The sequence below is a fragment of the Sebastes fasciatus genome, chromosome 13 (genome assembly GCF_043250625.1).
Source record: "Sebastes fasciatus isolate fSebFas1 chromosome 13, fSebFas1.pri, whole genome shotgun sequence".
Classification (NCBI taxonomy): Eukaryota; Metazoa; Chordata; class Actinopteri; order Perciformes; family Sebastidae; genus Sebastes; species Sebastes fasciatus.
The window spans coordinates 13,367,632-13,389,769 of NC_133807.1; the positions used below are offsets into that span (position 1 = coordinate 13,367,632).

General features: G+C 41.2%; 1 protein-coding gene across 1 annotated transcript in view; it reads left to right on the forward strand.

Annotated features, from left to right (window-relative positions):
- Positions 1–8,540, forward strand: part of LOC141780402 (FAD-dependent oxidoreductase domain-containing protein 2-like) — a 102,331-nt gene extending 93,791 nt beyond the window's left edge. Inside the window, exon 11 of the transcript XR_012596644.1 lies at positions 8,447–8,540. The gene's annotated coding sequence lies outside the window, so the exon portion shown is untranslated. The remainder of the gene's footprint in view (positions 1–8,446) is intronic.
- Positions 8,541–22,138: the final 13,598 nt, after the last annotated feature.

Here is a 22,138-nt window from a genome sequence, read left to right on the forward strand (position 1 = left end):
CATGAATATACACAAACACTGCAAGAATACAGAAGAACTGTAGGTTAAAGTTGAACCGGGAAGTCAGTCTGCATGATGTGGTGGATAATTATAATGAAACAGTTTAAGTTTACCATTTTCCCTTCCCAAATAAACTTGACTAACCTGGATGTTTGTTTACAACCTGCATGATGTCTGACTGCTTGTGTTTGTTGCCCCTTTTGGACCTTTTAAGCTATATTGCTAGTATGTTTTGGTGATTACAGTGTTACCATAACCATCAGAACCAACGACTGGAGCTGCAAAAATAACAAGACTAAGAGTGTAAAGCTATGCTAACAGCTCTGTGAGGGTGTACTTAGGCACAGTGGTGCTTTGAGTTAAATGCTGACATCAGCAGGCTAACATGCTCACAATGATAATGTTAACATGCTGACGTTTAGCAGGTGTGTTAAACGGTACCACACAGAGGCTTAAAATTATCATATTTTGAGGAAAATTGTACGCGAGTCATAACCACGAGAACAAATGTGTAATTTTACAAAACATGTATTTAAACGACTTTTTGACACGCCTACCATTGTACCGTACTCACACCCAATGTTTCTGTTTTAAAGCAAGCTGACGTAGTTATGATGTATGGAAGGGTTAGTGTTAGTACTATCATTTCAAATTAATGCATCAGTTTAGCTATCTCTCGTACAAATTCTCAGTATCAAGTGGCGGGACAGAGAACGACAGCCGTGCTCGCGAGGCGCGTTCATCAACATCATAGACTACACCAAGCATGATTGGCTGGAAAGAGGTCACGTGAGAAGAGATGTGTAAACACAGGCACAAGATTACACCGGAAATTAATTTAAATGAGACGGCGCGGACTAAAACCAACTAATAATTGTAAGCGCCACAAAATGGTCAAATTATCGTACATTATGGCACTTTTGGCATTATTGATCGTACAACGTACAGTGGGCAAAATTATCGTACAAATATGATAATTATCGTACATCTGGCATGATGGCACGAAAGCAGGGGTGCCCAAACTTTTTCCCTTGGAGTGCCAAAACTGGAACTTCATGGTGGGCCACAGGCCAAAAGCAAACACCTGTTGTATTGTTAAGACGCCAACATTTAGCCTAAGTTCAATAGCCAATGGATTCATTAGGTTTTCTAGTTTCATATATTACCAATATCTTCACTCGCTTTAAAACAGCCTGCTACAGCCTCCGAAAGACAGTAAAGTCGGGCCAACTTTGGGCAGCCCTGCGCCAGAGGAAAAGTCAGGGGATCACCAAAGTCATTAGGATTCATCCTCTGGGGAGCATGGATATCTGAACCAAATTTTATTGCAATAAATCCAATAGTTATTGAGATATTTCAGTCTGGTTTTGCCATCCATGAAGCGAATCCAGTAAACTGGAGTCTACTTGTCTAGTTGACTCCCAAAAACCGTCATCCGGACCAGCTCAGGCTGTATAATTGTCGGCCACATTGACCTTTAGGGGCTAAGACAACAAGCAGTGACAGAAATAGTAAAGAACACACAGCTGAAGGTGAAGGAATAAACTGTTTCCTCTTTGTTGAGACCAAATTATTTGTGCCTCTCTCATATTGAAAGCAATGTCTTCTCTCTGTGTGATGATGACGAGGGTCAAGCCTGTCCAACAGTTTCAAAAGTGACTTGTTAGAGCTGGACCGCGTCACACGAATGACCAAGCGAAGCCGACTTCCCAGTCGCACTGTCATCTGTTGTTTCCACATAAACTGGCATACTGACTGTTTATGGGCTTTTTAAGGACTCTCCTGGCTCCTGGCTGACCTCAGGCCACAGTTTACGCTCTCTAGCTATGTGGCTTCTACGTGTACACCCAAACTCGGTGAATCAAATTACAGAATCGTTTTCACGAATTTGAAGTTCTGTGCTGCCACGGCCATGATTCACTCTGACAACAGATCCTCAGGGATGACGGGCACGGTTTACGGTATATACCTGCCCTGTTTCCTGTGAAATCAGAGGAAATGAAGAGGACTCATCAGTGGTCAGCGAGCCCATGTGTTTCCTGAGCTGCTCTCAATAATGAGCAAACACACATCCTTCTGCTGGCATTTTATCTGCTCCCAGAGCCCACATCAAGGCCTTGGACTGTCCTCCAAACAATGGGCTCAGGAATCCCACTCTCTGCTCTACAAGAAATCAGGCTGTAATTTAGATAGCTGTATCTCTCCGTCTAGACACATGAGGCATGTCAGCGGTATCATTTGTTGAAACAATGCAGTGTTAATTGCTATTCGAATGGCAAAACAACAAACACTGAGCAGAGACGGGAATTTTAACATTGTTGAAGGGGATTCGGAGGTTAAACCTCTGATTGCGGGTGTTTACTCTCTACTAAGTTTGAGATCTGAAACCAGTTGTCTTTGTAGAAAGTAAAACATTTACGTCTTCAAATGAAAGGAACGTGATGCCGGGTACACAATACACGAGAATCAAGCCGATTTTGGGCCCGATTCCCCCCTCGGACCTTTTTTATGGTTCTAAAGATTATCTTTCTAGATATTCCTGTGTTGTGAGGTATGTTAAGAGTGTTTTTTCAAACATCCCCCATTCAGCTCGGAGGTCCATCCTGGCCAAACCGATTTCAAATCGTAAATATTAAACTAGGGCTGTCAGTTGATTAAAATAGTTAATCGCAATTAACCGCATGATTGTCCATGGTTAATCATGATTGCAAATTAATCACAAATATTTTATTTGATCAAAAATGTACCTTAAACTGAGATTTGTCAAGTATTTAATACTGCATGTACAATATGTAAAGGGGAGACTCGTGGGTACCCATAGAACCCATTTTCATTCACATATCTTGAGGTCAGAGGTCAAGGGACCCCTTTGAAAATGGCCATGGCAGTTTTTCCTCGCCAAAATTTTGCATACGTTGTGAGCATTATTTAGCCTCTTTGGCGACAAGTTAGTATGACATAGTTGGTACCAACGGATTCATTAGGCTTTCTAGTTTCATATGATACCAGTATCTTCACTCTAGCTTTAAAATGGACACCTGCTACAACCTCTGAAACGTGTTATCTTTGACAGCCCTATATTAAACATGTTCAATATTTATGATCGGATATCCTGTTGTGTGTGGGGGAACCCCGAGGTCAGCCGATGACACAGTCACGTAGGAAAGAACGACAGCAAACAGAAAACCAAGCTGAGTGAAGGAAAACCACCGCTGTCATGGCAGCCGCAGCTAATGCATGAACTAATGCAAAACGTGACGCATAAAGTAGTAGATGATGGAACTCAGAAATGGAGCACCAACTTGTTAATTTGTGGCAACAACCCGAGTGTTTCTTTAATGTGTCTTCATGACTTCATCGATCCATCCTTTGGGAATTTTCAGAAGAAGTAGTGCAAAAACTAACATTGCTACTTCTTCCTGCCTGTCGTCCACCGTGTTTGTTTACACTAAAGTCATTTTTGATCGCGAGAGATTTTGCAAGATTTCCATTTTTTTTAGTCGGGATTCTTCTTGTTCATGAATGGAATCTGTTAGTGTGTGGTGTGCTGTTTTAGTGTGGGCCAGCCTGAAGACAGACACAGAGAGAGAAATAGAAACTATTCTGGCTTCTGTCATGAGGGGATTTTTTTGGGATCAAATTTATCAGCAGTAAAAATCTAGCAGGTCAAGAGACACCCACGCCATTCCAGCCCTTCGCAGACAGAACGAAAGTAGTAAATAATGACTTCCTGTGAAAACACAACTTACCACTTCCTTTCATTTTCCTTCTCATCTTTCATCTAAGAATCCCAAGTGGACGATGTTTGAAAATCCCAAGCCGAGCAGCGTTTTTGGTCATAATTAGCTGAAGGAGAGGAGGAGGAAATGTGGGTGGGTGGGGAAGGTTAAAGCCGGGCCTTCTGTGAAGAATGGCTATTTTTGAGTTGCGTTGTGCAGGAAGGGTAATTCTAAGGTTCACTGCTTTACTGTAATCTTTTGCAGAGTGAGAACCCTTATGTGGTTAACCACCCATTACCGTCTACTTCTGCGGCTGCAGTTGACACAAACCAGTCTATAGGGCAGGAGAGAGAAAGTCTGGCCTTTTGGTAAAAGTTTAAATTGCTCTCTTAAATTTCACCTTTCTATAACATGCAATAAAATGTAGGAGTGGGAAAATTAAAATGATTCTCCTATGTATTGCGATTAAAAGAACAAATTTGAGTCTATGCGGAAGTAGAAGGAAGTTACCGCTTTTATTGTTGTAGTCTTAGTAACGTGACGTCATATCTGTTCCCCATCCGTCAACCAAAACAAACCGCAGCGAGCCGAAATGAGAAAGTAGAAAACGGTGGAGCGTCTGCGTAGATACGACCTGCACCATCACATTTAAAGCCAAAGTGGTAAACACTACACATAGAATAAAGTATGGAAACAATTTGGGTTTCACTCATTGCAGGAACAGCAGAGCTAGACATCCCGGCTAAAGCTCCATGCTAAGTTAACGTCATCGTATTGCAGTAACGTGCGGTCAAGCCAGCCGTCACTCATCTCCGTGGTCAAATCAGCCAACGCTACAACAGAAGAGCACCCATATACTGACATTTATGTTAAATGCATTCAAACAGCCCGATGGAGCTGACCATGGATGTATAAAGAGAACAGAGCTGACAGGAGAGCTAGCGACGGACTTAGAAAAGTTAGAGGAAGTATACATGTGTGACTACTTCCAGTTTTCAAAATAAGGGAACTGTATATACAAAATACATATATGGAAATGATTGGATTATATTCACCAGAAGTACAAAACATCACATGTCCCTTATAAATAAAAAGAAAATAATACTAATTTGTGAGGGAAATGTTTTTATTCTTTGATTTTTGGGTTGCTGGAAGAAATTTTAAAAAATAATGCCTGACAATGACTGATATATTTGACTTCAGGACATCTCTGACTACATACATGCTGAAAATAAAACACATTTACCGTATCAATCGGTCTAGTGTTAAAAAAGTTAACAAAAATCACAATAAATTGTAATATCGAATCGCAATACTTGTAGGAAGAAATGAAAATCTCAATACTTATCGAATCGGCACACAAGTATCGTGATAGTATTGAATCGGGAGATAGGTGTATGGTCCCAGCCCTAGTAAAACGGGGGAACAAACAGAACTTAAATGATTGTGGTGGTTGAAAGATATTGTAATGGCAATTTTCATATCTGCAGTTTAACACTGTACCTTTAGATAATCTCAGGGCCTCACATGTTCAACTGTGTCACCATAAGACAGTGACCTGACATTTTAGATCTCTGTAACTGCAAACAACAGATTGCTGAAATACTTGTTATGTCTTGTGATGCTCTGTTGTCTGCTGTGTGCTGACGTAATGATACACTTTCTATCCTTCTCTTCTTTTCTTCTTTGCACTTATCTTCGTGTTATGCTTTAAATGTATAAATACTGACTACTCTTTGTATTCGGGGCTCACTTGCCACAGTCCACAACAGGTGGCTGTGCTCGTGAGTCCATCTGCAGATGCTTTAGTTATTAATGTATGCCTTTTTATTAAATTCACTGAAAGACAAGTTGTTACGTTGGTTTGTGTCTTGTTTTAACAGAAACTGCCACCACAATATGTAAATATATTTACAGTAACCAGCGTGAGGTTCTTCATGTGCAAGAATAGACTGGTGAAAACCATAGCGGCTGAGAGGATGTTCATCACACAGGAATAACATTTGCATTGAGAAGGAAATTACTCACAGCAAACAGTAAGTGCCTCTTAAACGCCTCCACATTATTTAGTAGCCTAATCTTCATTTGGTTTCGTGATTGCATAGTAAATCTTTTACGAGCAAACAATACAATCAGATATCCATTAATCATCCACATGCTATATATAACCTTGGAGTATGGCCAGATTTCCTGCAATGATGCAACTTGTTGTCCAGATGTGGACAGTCCTTCAAAAACAGCAGAAAACAGTGAAGTCATGGGAAAAATAACAAAACACACCCACCTCAGAGCGGAGCAGAGCGATGGCAGAGTGATGCTGTGAACATGTCTGTTCCTTCACAGGAAAGGCACGCAGGGCCAGGAAAGCGTCACTCGGAGCTTTAACGCAGGGATTCTCCCACACAAACGAAAACAGTTGTGAAGGCTCCCGCTGGGGAAATGACAGAGTGACGAGACTCAGAGGTTTTTACTCGCTTTTTAATTTCTACAGTAGCCTATTTATGCTTCGTTAGGAAATGAAGGGAAAGTTGGGAGAGAGAGGGAGATGTCACGTAAGAAAAGGTTCAAGCACAGTGCACTTCTAGCTGTCTTGTAAGTTTATGAAATGTGACGTTGCACAGTGGAAAAAAATTTAAAGTTTGACAAATACCCCATTTTCTGTCACACTGTGAGACTGGTTAGACTGCAGGGTTATGACCTACGCCAGTCCTTTCGGGGAAAAAAGAGAAGAAAAGTGTGTTTTGTTTGAGATGGCCAAAGACAGCCAGAATCTCACAGTGTGTGGGAGGGAACAACTTGTTTCTTCCTTTAATGACTGAGATGTTTCGGAATTTTTACATTTAAAAAAAAATCATACTTGCCACAACTTGCCAGGCAACAAGGGGAGACTCCAAGAAGTAACTGTTTCCGGCCAATAAATACAGTGGCGAAGTCCCGCCCCTTCAGGTGGACGTTAAAAATTTAACGGTAGTCAACGGCGAGAGACAAATATTTTTTGATCCCATTTGAATTGCAGCATGAATCACACATATGATGTTTGTCAATTTAAAACATAATTTTAATTTTGGCAGGTTCTGTTCTCCATATTAGCCGCCTAACTGCCTAACTAACCAGCCATGTTAGCTTGTCTTAGCTTATTGCTTAATTAAGTTACTTGTTTCTTGTAAATTTGCACGCTGTTTCTCCTCCTCCCCAAAAAAAAATTCTTGTTTGTTCCCCTCTTCTTCTATTCTATTCTCTCTGACGTGTTATCAGGTTTATCACATTTTAAAACCGTCTGGTTTGTATTTTCTTTAAGAACTGAAGAAATGAGTTAACCTTCATCCATGTGCAGTAGCTATTCTTGTCTGGGGGATTTTACTACACCTGAAATGTCATACTTCTTTACTGTATGTAGATTTCATGAGAAATAATATCAAGGATGGAGTCACTGTTTTGGAGACAAAACAGCTCAATAAAAACCTGCAGTCCATTTACTGTTGTCTGCAGGAAATGAGTTTTCAAGGGAAACATGTCCAACATGATGGGCACAGAGGAAATACATCAAATGGTAGAAATAACAGGAAACTATTTTGTGATAAAGCTGATTGTTTGGTGACCTCTACAGATATGAAGCCTACATTCTGGTGGTATAACCTGCTGGTATTGGCTTATCTAACACAAGATATACAGAAGCCCTGAGGGAAAGGTGGTTGTTTTTTACAATTTAAAAAGTGCTCACGGCGCATAGTTATCTAGCTTTACCCACATGCAAGCTTAAAAAAATTATATTGTTCATTGTTAAGTAAAACTTCGTAGTAAACTTTAGTAAAAACTTCTTATTTACCACAGAATGTGGTTTTTGCATAAACTGTAAACACGTCTTGTGTTGCTCTCTCTGATGTTCTGTAGGCCTATAGCTGCAGGCAAAAGGCATTCACACGTTTTCTTGAGCACAAGTGGCAACACAAGTGCACGCTAAAGTGTGATGTAAATGTGTTTTGTGGTGCGCAAACACCTGCTCCACCCAGAAAAGCTCAGATGGGCTCTGTCAAGTTGAATTATCATTATTGAGCCAGTGGCATCTACAAAATGCAGAACACTCTTATGCACGTCAGTTCTTACATGCAGTACATACAAATGCATTATTTTAAACGGCGAGTCCATTATTTTGGGGGTTTGGGAGGTTTTTGTATCATTCTGCAGCTTAACAGTGGGGTTCCTTATGTATTCAAATCCAAACATTACATTTTTGGTCTAAGTAAGTATGTATTAGCATCAAAATGCTATTTTCCCAAGCCCTTCTAATAACTTTTCACCACGTGACCTGACGAAGGTTTCTGCATGATGACACTGCTACATTTACAGTATATATACATCCTTATAATCAGTGTATTACATATAGTAACTTAGATGGCGGTCGGCATGCTCCCAGTTTGGAGAACCAGACAGGAGTGGGCTACCAGCAGGGAAGCTAAGCAATGTCATATTATGTGGACGCCATGTTAGTTCGGATCTGAAAGTCACACAATAACACAAACAAACTAACTGATCGAGGCAGCGGGAGACCAGCAACTCCTGTGTACTGCAAGGTAAAATGACCATTTCTGTGAATGTAGTCTGGGGGCTTTGAAAACAGCGAAATAATGACGTCAGTTCCCCGTCGGAAAGGGCCGTCTGATGGCGAGATAAAGCGGTGAAAATATTCTAAATATAGCGTACACTTAAACTGATATTGATTTTTTTAGGTGAATAAAATGTGTTTTTCAGCTGCTCCCATTCACAGCTGCTTTATCTCACTATAATACAGCCCTTTCCAATGTGGAATTGAAGCCGTTATACCGCTCTCTTCAAAGCCACCAGACTCCGTTCGCAAAAAACGGTAATATTACCTAGCAGAAAGCGGCAGTATACATACAACCCCTCTTCAAAAAATTAACCTTTTCAGTTTTTTCCAAACTTAGCACAGCTAACGTTGACTCAGCTAGTACTAACGTTCACATTATTCATAACCTTATTGATTAGCTTACTTTGCTAACAAAGGCTACGTCACTGCTTTTGGCCAATGGCTAAGTGGGCGTTTCCATTTGGAAAAAAAACGGAAAAGCAGATGGACATGCCCTTTAAAGGATGTTGGGGAAAGATAGAGAATGCAATCTGCAATGAAACTGACTTCCTTATTTTTCTTTCAAGCCATGCTATTAGCTCTAAAGCTATAGAGCCAACGCATGAAGTGAAGCCTGACTCATTCGATGAGAACTCTGTCGACCTGTTTCTCTGCATCAGTGATGCTGCCGACTAATGTCTTTACCTGCTCTTTGTTTTGCTCTGTGACTCAGCAAGTGAAAGTATAGGTTAGTGCTACACGTGCAACTTGACCTACTTGACCAGGCGTCCCACACCACACGGCGGATACATGCTGATAGATTTCTGTGGTTAAGGGGAAACCGAAGCATTACCACAGTAAGAAGGGTTGTCTAGTCTGTCGGCCGGGCCTGGTCTGCACAGTGCAGCATGGCCAGCCACAGCTGCTGCACACACAGTGTAAATATTTCACCCTTCATCCAAATACCCTTTTTACTGGCACAAAGACAAGTTGGAAGTCTGAAAAAACAAATCCTCTCTTTGTTTCGAGTCAGAGGCCCGGTTCACACTGCTCTCAGCCTTTTCATTTCACGGGTGTGCCGGCTGCCATTAGACATTTCAGCCCAATATTTGTCTCTGTGCTTTTGTCTGTGCTCACCGTTCCGGCAGTGACACCAGTTTGTGACTCAGTGGCAATTAATGGAGTCTGTCTGGGACAACAAAGTATCTGCATGCACGTGCATGTGTGTTTATGTGTGTGTGCAGGCTTCTGTATGTGTTTGTGTGTGTGAATCGGGTGGGTGGTGTCATTAGTCAGACGCTTTGGTCTACTTCCCTTCGCTTTGAGACCCCCGCATCTCTTGTGCAACCAACCAATCGTGTACGATGGTGAAGGAATAGGTGACGAAGGAAGAAATGGGAACTTAATTTGTTAACAATTAGTCATACAGCAAGGTGTGTCTTGTGTGTGGAGACAAATTGTTATTAGGTAATAATTAGCAAGTAGTACGAGTACCTCAAAATTAGCTACCAGGTTACATTTATGTAGACAGTAAGTCACACAATGGTGAGATTTGTGCCTGATCAGAAGTGTCTTCTATTAGTTTTGGTTTTCCCTCTCCGATGAAGAGCAGCGCACAGCCGCTTCTCAAGCTTAAGGTCCCTATTTTAACCATTATATGCCATTTTAGCATATAATTATTAAATAATGTTTATAATAAAGTTATTTATAAATAAAAAAAATTTAAAAATTGAGTTAAATATTGGGGTAATTTGGCAGTAATTCCAAAGAAATTTCAAATAGGTTACTTGCTAGTTATCATCTAATTACCATGACATTTGCGGACCTGTAAAATGAAGTGGTACCGAAATTTTCAAAGAAATTCACAAGTGGACGAAAATGTGTGAAAGCGGTAAAACATGAAACAACCTTTGGCAAACCTGTGGTGTGTAGGTGTGTTTTTGTGATTCCTTTCATTTACAGAAATACACAGAGAAAGTGTAAAACCGCCAATAAGAGAATCGGGCAACCCTGATACTCTCTCTGCCGCAGTTTCCTGAGGAAATGCCAATGCCACAGCTGGCAAACCTCCCAAAATGCTGCGGGTTCAGTGCTTCCTCACAGCATCACTCACCAGTGGAGTTTATGGATTTCTATAGCTGAAGAGGAAGAGGAAGAGTTTTTCTCCAGCCGAAAGATATAAATGTTCTTTCTGGTGCATCAAACTCCATCATTTCTATATCCATGTCATATATAAATGTTTGTTTTTACAATTACTGTGCGACCTCAACTGAGACACTTTCTTTATTTACAAAAATAATTCAGGAAGTGCCGTAACTTAAGTACAGAAGTCACGTGACAAATAAGTCAACATTGAGTTCTGGTTTCACACGGGACACAAATATTGGTCTCCTGGGCGAAATTACGGTGTTTTTTGAGCCTACGAGGCCGGTGATCGTCCCCTGCATGAAACCAGAAGTCAACGTTGACTTACTTTTCAGGTTACCTCCGTACTTAAGCAACGCCTCCGTAGTTATTTTAAGCCAAACCATGATCTTTTTCTAAACCTAACCAAGTAGTTTCCTGTGAAGAGTTTATTTTGAAAAGACTGTATGCAAGTAACGAGCGGAAATTGACATGGAAATTGCTGGACATTCGTAGGAAAACGCATGAAAAATGTGGAATAACGTTTCGTAAGATATCAACATATACAAACCGTTGTATGAGGATATGTTGCGATTTTACAACTCGTATTTGTATGTATTATACAGGAGATATAACGTGTGAATTATTGCTCTACTGGCTCTTTCCAGTGTTTATGCTAAGCTAAGGTAGACAGCTGCCAGCTTTAGCTTTAAGAAGAGTGGTATCAATCTTCTCATCTAACTCCCAGCGAGAAAGCAAATAAGTGTATTTCCCAAAATGTTCCCACAACTTTGTAATCAGATGTCGCTTTAGCTCGGCCGGCTTCACAGCTTTGTTCGCTAGCACTTGAAGACACATGACAGATTTTGGTCTTTGGACTTTGGTCGCTCCATATAACTGTCATCATATTTTCTCAATTTAGCTGGTTTGGTCTTAGTGTCACTTGACGATGTGGACTGACTCAAATATTTCTCCATGCTCGCCAGCTAGCTAGCTGGCTAATAAGCTAAACTAAGCAGCAACAGGAACGGTTTGTTGCTCCCTGAGTGAGGAGACTGATTCATGACACATGGACTTGATGTGTCACAATCATATCAGAGTTTCTATTGGCCCAAAGCTAACGTGGGTGGTAGTAAGACACAATTTGCCTGATTTATTAACACAAAGGCCCCCCTCTGTAGATATTTACTATTTAATGATACGGCACAATTTTATAATTAACAGCAAATTATTTCGCGGACCCTCTCACAGAGCGCCACGGACCCCTTGGGGTTCCCGAACCACACTTTGAGAATCACTGCTTTAAACAAGCCGAACTTATTACATTCACAATTGTCCTGACATCCATGAGAGAAGCAGTGACGCATCCCTATCAACACTCTTATCTACAGTATCATCAGTCCCTCCGTCACACTGATTTACACATTTAATGACTCCTCTGACAAACCACAGTGTACATAATCACCAAGCTGCTCATTTCCTACCACACATACAGCGTAATATGACAAGGATATATAGCCCTAGGACCATACAAAGTGGTTCAAATATTTACAGAGCTGGACGTGGAGGGAGAGCTCACTGGGGGACACAGTCTTGGGAGAATCATGACCGATGACCTGCGTACTTCGAAGACAAGATTCTGTGCCTCTACAGAGCGGGCTAGTTTTCTAGCTACATGTGCCGTCCAGACGCTTTCTGTTGTTGACCACAATACTTAAACCCTAACAACACACACATGGCAGCAGGGGCTCCGACTGACTGAGCCGGCTGGAGGCAGGATCATCTCATTAAAACCGCGGGTATCCAAACAGATCCAAAACTCGGCTCCCCTCAATCATCCCCCTCATGAGCTTTCCAACGGAACTTTGTATTTAAACAAAAACCCACTCCATCTGATCTTTAAACCTCATTCAGCTCGAACGCAGCAAATTATCTGTTTATAGCGATTAAGTGCGGCATCTGCCTAAAACTGGTGAGAGAGTCATGCATAAACATGTGACTCACGGCGAGGACAGTTGGAAAGGGATTGGGGGGGATAATTGGCTTGAATTGATACAAGACGAAGACACTGGAGCCGCTTCCCGAAAGGATCAGACTAAGGAATCTCAAAGGATAATCATGATAATAGTAACAGCAACCATGTGTTCAAATAAATTACCTTCCCCAGCAGTGACACAGCTCTCCATTCACTTTAGACAGCTCATCATAATAAACAATACACTAGGATGAGGAATATCAACAATAAAATGTAACGCAATCTGATTGCTTGGAGCTGTGACTCCTCTCTGTGAAAGTGTCCAGATGAGGTGGGTTTTGGAGAGTTTCGGCTCTCTGGGAACAGAAAGCGGAGGCCGAGGTGCGTAGCCGCAAGCGCTCTCATGCAAGGCTACAGTTACTCAGCCCCAGGGGTCTGGCGTAGGGCTGGAAAGAATATACTCCTTGTCTCCTGGTGACGTTTTACAGTGGAATACCTCACATAACTTCACAGCCAACAGTAACACAGCCTGTACTCAAAGCAACAGGGTGCTGGGGTCCCGTCGCTGCTGCCATGTGCTGGGCCCTGTCACCGTTACACCGCCCAGAGTCACAGAACATACGGTCATTCACAGCAACTGGGGTCCCACAACTGTTTCATAGATACTGCTGGAAACGATACATCATCAGATAGAGACAGGCCAACAGTCATGACAGCCAGTCTGATGACAAAGTGTCCTTTTTTGCTGTTTTTGCTACATTCTTCAATGAAAAAAATCATAAAACTACTACTTGAGCAACAATTTTGTTGACTTTTGGTCAGTTTGAAGGATAAAGGCCTGGTCACAGCAGTATTTAAAGGGGAACTATGCCTATTTTCAAAATTCATACATGTTATTCATATGGTCAAAGATAATCCAAAAATATTTGTAAACATGAACAACTCTGTCCGAAATCCCAAAACTAGAGCGCTAAACCTCAAACTTGTGAGGATATAAAGTGTGGAACTGCTACATAGACTAGACATAGAATTGGGAGAGATGTTCTAGGTGACACTGAGGGTGTTTTCACATTAGGTACAATTGATCCGTACCGTGCCGGAGTACAATTGCCCCCCCTTATCTGCTCAGCTTTCACATTAGTAAATTTGTTCCGTACCCGAGTACACTTGCGCCATCATCCACGTGTATTTGTTCATGTTGAGATTAGCTGTTATTAGTAGCGGAGCATCATAAAACACTTCATTCAAACTGGACAGAAAAAAATAAAACTCACCACTACTGTCGTCGTTAGTCTTTCCAACAATTACCAACTCTGGTTTGGTTGAAATAAACTCTTATTTCACCGAGTTTGATTTGAAAGTAGGACGACTCTACCGTATCTAGTCACACTAATCAATCAAACTGGACTTTGGGGACAAGTGTACTCGGATCTGGGCCCAGGTCCCTAATGTGAAAGCCCCCTTAGAGCACTCAGGGGAATGTTCTGAGAATACTACAATAGAATAAAGCTCATTTGGGTATAAAAAAGAAAAAACAAACATTCTGTGGGTCCACAAAATCAGTCCCCCATTCATTACCTATGGAGCAGCTCCAGACTTAATACTTTATGACCAGGGTCTGAAATTAGCACCTGCTACCTGTCAAATGCGGGTAAATTGTTGGCAGTGGCGGATAAAACTGTTTTCTTTGGCAGGCAGGGGAAACACTAGTAATGGGAATAGAGAATCGTTTCCCTGTTAAGAACTGGTTCTTAGTTGTCCAATTCCTTGGAATCTCATGCCTCTGTGACTATCGATTTTCCCAGTTACACATGCACAAGGACGCATATGCACGCTGTATCATGTTCCTATTTGTTTGGGACGCTCAACAGCATGGCACAACTAAACCTGATAAGCTTCTCTCTAGATATTAGAGAGATAAAATGATGACCTGTTTAACTTCCTAACTCTAGCTCTAAGCAGAGTCACAAAGTCTGCCATGTTACGATTGTGATTTGATCCAATTCGGGGGCCTGCGATTGATATGACACAATATCATATACCCATTCAACACAATCAGTTTAAATCAACTCACCAGAAGCAACTAAAATATGATTTGACAAGTTAATTACTGGGCTCTATAGGAAGGAGGTGCGCCTGGACGACACAGACGTGCCACTGGAATTTCAAAATAAAGCTGTATCTTAGAGACGATATGTATCGATGTTTTCACTTTGCATCAATGATATTGGATCGTTGATCACTGAATCGATATAGATCGATGTATTGTTACACCCCTAACTCTGTTGTGCTGTTATATTATTGTTGTTTTATTGTCAACAAATCCCATAAAAAACAATGATTCAAATTAGTTAGTCCGGCTCTCAATACTTTCAAACTCCCTAACGCGGTCTGTTGCTCTCAGCACTAAGCCCATTTGTTCATGCTCTTTAAACACGGTTCACAAGTAGTTTCCTTTTTTTTAAAAAGGGCTCAGTAAGTTCCTATAACATCAGAGCGCTGTACTTTTTAGCCTTCTGCAGATGCATGCCTGTTGCTACACCTAAATCAAACACACGAGTACAGAGCGAGCGTGCAGCCTGAAGACAAGTTCAATAACTCCGCTTTCACATTGTGACACATGGTGTGTTTTGCTACGTGTATACAGTATGTGTGATGGTGTGAGCATTCACACTTTATGATTATGTGTTTGTGTGTGTGTGTGTGTGTGTGTGTGTGTGTGTGTGTGTGTGTGTGTGTGTGTGCATGTGTGCATGTGTGTGTACGCGCCAGGCTAAGCTGGTTTTAATAGGTTCCAGAGGTTGGCCATGTGTCAGCCAATAAAAACACAAGAACCTACAAAATGTTAAGCAATTCACTTCCTGTAGCGCTTGGTTTATCAGCGCTTCGAGTGCCAAAGACAAATGACCTGTTCTGCTAGATGTATGTGCACCAGGTTATTGTATCGTTTAACGTTTCTTGCTCCAGCCACAGGAAATGACATAGGCAGGGGAGAATGGGTGCAACAAAACACACAGTTCAAAATAATCCCAAACTCTGCAACCAGAGAGAAAGGGGCCCAACTAGTAATTAAAAAAACTTCCTTGTCTTTTCCTTATTACAGTGATTGGACTGATTAAACACACTTCACATGCTTCAAAGCGAAGCGTTTGAAGCTCTCAGACATTTTAAATCCAAAGAGCCTCCCAATGGGCCAGTGTTTTCTCTCCTTTTTACGACAGACACACATGAAACCGGAGAGGGACTAACAATACTTTTGGTTTCAGTTAAGTACAGGATCAGTGAAACATACCCAGCCATGGCCTCTGTGATGGTCTGGGTGAGCCAAACAGCCCGCTGGTTTTCCCTTGCATGGGCCCACACCACACTCAGAGAGCACGCTCGTAATGAAGGGTTTCTGCTCCGCTTTTTTGGGAACCACTATGGAACAATGTACAGATTATATTTACTTCACAAAATGTGGCCCGAATGTAAGCAGAAAGACACGGACGAGGGGAGGGTGTTGGACTTTATGGTGTCTGTATGAAATCATACATTTTTTTGCTCTTGTTACATTACAGAATGTCTTCTTGGGAGGTCTTTCTGATGTTCGGCAAGTCAAAATAATAATTTTCCAAATTGGTGTCATTACATCAAAGAATTATCATGTAGCAATAAAAATATTTATCTGTTTGCACTGTAATAGAACATATGTGTTAAGAGGCTCATAATATTCCAATCATATAACATAAATCAATTCCACAATAGCATTAGGTAAACAACGCCAAGTAAACAGATATACTGTAATGCAGTTACCAAGAATATAAAAGTGGTCAACTGCAGCTTGCATTATCTGTGTTTATTTATTTGCTTTAGAGCTCTGAGTATTCCAAAATACATCATAGATGTCCACAGGAACTGATTTCACCATAGTATCAGGAAATAGAGCCAGAAATAGCTCAAGGTCTGAAAAAGTGAAGCCAATGCTGAAGTGCTTTAGTCTATGAGAAAATGAGCCTACTTCTCACTTGATTTATTACCTCAGTAAACATTGTAAACATGAGTTTATGGTCCCAATCGCTAGTTTCAAGTCTTCTTCAATACAGCATGATGTTCATTTAATAAATTATGGTCCCATTTAGAGTCAAATACACCATAAAGCAGGGTATGCTTTAGGGCGTGGCTACCTTGTGTTTAACAGGTCGCTACCACGGCGTTGTCCAGTCTGGGAGTTGCCCATGTTTCTGTCTCACAACTTGAACCCTTTCACAGTGTGTTTTCACTTCATGAAACTTAATTATAACATTTTGGTCACCAAAAAAAGTCTAGTTGAACTTTCGGTTGCACTTAACTCCACCCTCTCGTGTCACTTCTGGTTGCAAAAAACAAGATGGCGACGGCTAAAAGGCTGAACTTGAGGCTTCAAAACGGCAGTCTTAAAACCAATGGGTGACGTCATGTTGACTATGTCCACTTCTTATATACAGTCTAAGTGTAAGATACATTCTCATACAGAAAGGCTGTAAGCCTTGCTCCGCCTTCATGCAAAGCACATAATGCAGTATACAATGGTAATGGTGGTAGATTTACAGATCGAAATTCTTGGTAATTTTTCAAGCTGCAGGCCCTTTGATTTCAGACAGAGGTAAACAAAAGCAGGCTTCTTATTTCTAACCAACGACCATCAATTTAATCGTTGAAATTACTGTATGTTACTGTCACTGTCAGATTTCATCAGCTGTAGCTAGCTAGCTAATTAAATACAGCTAACATTAGCTTTGTGAGTTGGTTGAAACTTAAAGGCATACTATGCAGAAATTGTCGCGTACTGTTGGTAAATACAACATTCAAAATTGGCCCCTCCTCCCCGGCTGAACGACACCAGAAGAGCACGCCCCCTGACAGCGGTTGCCAGAACACAGCCCAGTGCATCACCTGCAGCATCACGTAACGGCAGTAATAGTGAAAGCCAACTCCAATTTTACTCTTGTTTTGAAACTAGCTTTGCGCGCTTGGCGTTTCGTCTCACTATATTTGCGTTATTTCGGCGTTATGTCCACCGTTTTTGTTGCTCCGTCTTGGATACATGCTTGCGCATGCGTTGGGCCTACACACTCAGTGCCCAAAGGCTGGCGCCCAGAAACATCCCGAACACAGCAAAATAAGAAAAGAAACGTTTAAACGGAAGCTTGACAGACATACCATGCCTAGTTACGGTTGCTAAACTATGATTTTACAATCGCCGTACGGGGTAGGGGGTTTAGCGGACCCTCAATTCTTTCTAAAGGCCGTTAAACACTGCTGGCGTATTTCATATCAATATATTTTTTCAAACTGTTGTTTTTGTCACAAATACGCAGCGAAAAAGCGGCACTTCGATTATATTTATGAAACAACAACACAGAGGCTCAGTAGTCCGAACCAGGACAGAAAACAATATTGCTCCTTTCAACTTTGACAAAGGCAGCGCAGACCATATCCACTCTGTCCATTCGTACCTTTCACAATAAAAGCCCTAGACGTATAACATTCGCAGGCAAGTATTTCGCATTTTCGTCTCCTTTATTTGTCACGCTTCCAGTAGAGTAAAGGCCTTAAGAGTTAATATAATCTTCATAAAGAACATTGTATATGAAGTTATCTTATGCTACAACTGACTGAATAAGGCAAAAGTTGTGACAAGGGGTCGCATCATTTTAAGGGGTCACAAGCCAAAAAGGTTGAGAACTTCTGTGTCAAAGTAAAAGAAAAAGAAAAAGAGTATGATTAAGTGTAATCTACCCAATATGGCCGGGCCTTTCCTTATCAGCCGTCTTGCATTTTGCTGCATTTGTCACAGAAAAGCCTTCCTGATAGGAAGTCGGCCTCTCGGGTCCGGCCTGTGAAATTTACAGCCTTATTTTCATTGGAGGTGAAATCCTTATACAATTGTGTGTGGCGACTGGCCAGTGTATGCTGAGAGGTGCAGCTATTGAACTGAGACAATGGAGTGCTGTAAACGGGTATTTTTAACCACCACGCTAAGTACCCTAAAATCACTTTTACCTCACTTACTATAGCAGTGATAGACTCCATTTATATTCCTTCGGTCTGGCTACCTGTGACATTTCCTGAATACATATTAGATTGGCTATTGTATTACTAATCTGCCCCTACCTGTTTGCTGCCTGGCTTCCTTTATATACAGCTATGCAGGCTTTCATTTACTGACTAACACCCTGGTGGAAGTAATTCATTACTTTGTGTGGGAAAAGCAGCAAATAAAACACAGCGGATGTGGTTTTGGTGATCTAATAAACAACACAGGACATCTTCAGCATGATAAATCCCATATTTAATCCTTTCTAACTTGTATGACGAGGTACCTGAAACCCAGACAAAGACCGAGGGTCAATCCCAGAAGGGGATGTGGAATTTTCCACAACATCGTCATCACACAAAAGGAGCTGCTAATGACTTTATGCTGAATGCCCACGCTCCCTTGTGTGGAAGTGAAGCGAAGCTCTTCCGAGAATCGGACCCCCCGACTGAGAGCGCTAGTGGGCTGTTGGCGTGTCAGTAATTGAAGAAGTTTGAATAAATCTCACAGAGGCCGGTTACTAATTCTCATGACTCACCCCAGCCTCGCAGCCCGTCACACATCCCTCCCCGCCCACACCCACCCTCCTCTCCCCCCCGATGTGGGAACGCTCTTTTGCTCTTTCTTCCATTCTGTCCTCCAAGATGAACTCATCCCAAACCGCCGCTGTATGAACAAAACAAGCTTTCATAAAACTGCCCATTCACATCTCAGCCCCCTAATGTGGAAAAAAATACATGTGTATGAAAGCATGAGCTAGCCTGTCAGTGACCACTGCATGGCAGCCAATGAATTGTAAATGACAGTCTGTATGGAGGATGTTGTCACCGTGGAAACCTCTCAATGTCAACTTTTTAGGAATAAGGAGTTTCAGATTGGCCATCATACATTTTTGACTTTACCCAGTTTGGTTTTGTAACCGACGTTAGATCACGATGATGTGATCCTTTGATGTAAGTTAAAAGATGAAAAACACCACAAATGGAATTTTTCCTCTCACAGAGGAACCCTATTAGGAAAGAATGCCTCTTTATCGAGGTTGACCTGGTGCCATTTTGAGGTTTATCAGCGAATGTAAGACGGGGAGAGGGAAAACGGTGGAAGGTTAAATGTTAAAATGTAGGAATGTGGAGACAGAGAGAACAAAAAAGTCTGGAAAATGGAGCCCAACATGAAGTGAAACAAAGCCTCCATGGTTTGTAGAAGAATAGAGGACTATAACTGTTAAAGTACTGCTTTAAAGGGAGTTGTTTTTTTTATAGCTTATTTATTCAAGCAAAACATAGACGAGCATGAAAAGAGGTGACTTTAAAGGAATAGTTCAACATTTAGAGAAATACGCTTATTTGCTTTCTGGTGGAGAGTTACATGAAAAGATTGAGACCACTCTCGTGTCTTTATGCTAAATATGAAGCTACTGCCAGGAGATGATTAGCTTAGCTTAGCATAAAGACCGGAAACAACTCTGGTTAAAGGCCTTTACACACTGGGGGCGTTTTTATTGTTCGATTAATTCGCACGGCAATATATCTTCTCAAACTGTTGTTTTTGTCATGAATATTTACACACAGAACGCGAATATTACGCGGCAAAAAAGCAATGTCAGTTTTTTCCAGAAGGGGTTTAAATTTTTCTGAGCTTTCGTTCCGTGAATAAAGGCATCAACCACAATCACATTGTGCAGAACGGACATATTCAGTTCGTACACTATAGTGTTCAACAACACGGAGGCTCCACAGTCCGAACGAAGACGGCAAACTTTATTACTCCTTTCAACCTTGACACACCAGATCCACTCCTTCTGTTCTTACCTTTCACAATAAAAGCCCTAGACTGCATAACTGTTTACTAGAAGCAAATTCATTCAGAGCATTTTGCTAAAAGGAAACTAAAGTAGCTTACAGTACAAAAATGTACCTCAGATAGACTGCCAGACGCTGCTCTGGGTTGATAAGATCTGGTTTTGGCCTCTGCCTGCACAAATCTATTCAAACCTTTTATTGAAAAAGTGTTGCAACTGTTATGAAAAGTTTTGAGGTGAAATATTCACAGACAAGTATTTCTAATTTTCCGTGTTGTTTATTCATCATGCCCCCAGTGTGTAAAAAAAATAAAATAAAATCTACTAGCAGCTCTAAAGCTCACTAGTTAACTCAGAATAAGTTGACGTTTTATGTGGATGTTATGTGCCAGACTACTGCTTGGCGGGGAGCAGTAACTTCTTGAAGTTGAACCTCACAGTTGACAACGCTGTAGCTTCATATTTAAAAGGATAGTTTAAAGATGCTTATTCTCTTTCTTGTCAAGATGAGAAGGTCAATACCACTCTTATGTCTGTACAGTAAATAAGAAGCTACCACCAACAGTCGGTTAGCTTATCTTAGCATAAAGAATGGAAGAAGAGGCAAAGAAGACCATGCGGCATCTAGCAGTGAGGTTGCAGATTGCAACCAACTAGAGCTTCTCCTGTGTGCCAATCATGTAGGAGAAGTACGGTGGCTGATGTGAAAATGTTGAAATGCAAATGCCCTTATCTAGAGCCGGTGTTTGGTTTGTCTGTTCTGGGCTACTGTAGAAACATGGCGGCCAGCTCCGTAAAGAGGACCCGGTCTCTATGTAGATATAAACAGCTCATTTTAAGGTAACGAAAACACAACAATTTTTATTTTCAGGTGATTATACACTGAAGAAAACAAACTTATTAATATTATATTCAATTTCTGCCAATAGATCCCCTTGGTGTGGCAAACTGTTCCTTTAAACAAACGAAATATAACATGTTATTTAGTGAGGTTTAAAAGTGCTGGTTGGTTTGTTTGCCAGGCTAGCTGTTTCCACGTTTCCATACTTTATGCTAAGCTAAGCTAACAGGTTGCTGGCATATCTATGGTACAGATATGATAGTGATATCAATTTACTCTCAGCAAGAAGGCAAATGAGCACATTTCCCAAAATTTCAAATTATCCCTTTAACGAACAGATGGTATTGATCTTCTCACATTTTCCAAATTGTTGCGCTAGAAAAGCTCTCGAGGGCCTTACAGAGAATCACCACAGACAAAAACAAAATGCAAAAACAAGTCAAAGTGTCATGCTAGTGAATGTGACTAAAGCAATTAAACTCACATGGTAGAAGCAGTGGCTTTTTGACTAATGAGGTAGAGCACTCGGTGCCAACAACAAGCTATCTTCCTTTAATAACAAATACAACATTGATTTCCTCTCTTTGCGGGCCAAGAGAGCTTGGTGGTCAAACCTAAAACGCGGCTCTGCAAAACTTGTGGGATTCAATTTCAGTGATGCCATCGCGGATTCTAATAAACACAGCTGTAAGTGAGCTGAGACAAAGTCATGAATAAGCAGAAAATGACTAAACAGTAATTTATCTGAGGTATGGAAAGTGCACGGCCGCAGCTCAACTCAGACCAACATGCCAGCTTGAGAATGAGAACTGGTGAGGGGTTTACATGGGAAATGAGGATGTTTGTGTTTGCATATAGACACAACTGACATCCACATATGCTCGGTTTAAAGTCTAATCAAAATGGGCCAGAATAGCAGCTTCTTCCTGTGTTTATTTGTACCAGAAAATCTCCACTGACTTTAGCTACTTCACCCAACAAAGCTTTTTCCGCCTCCTGACTCCTGAGTCTTATGAAAAATATCTACTTGGAAGC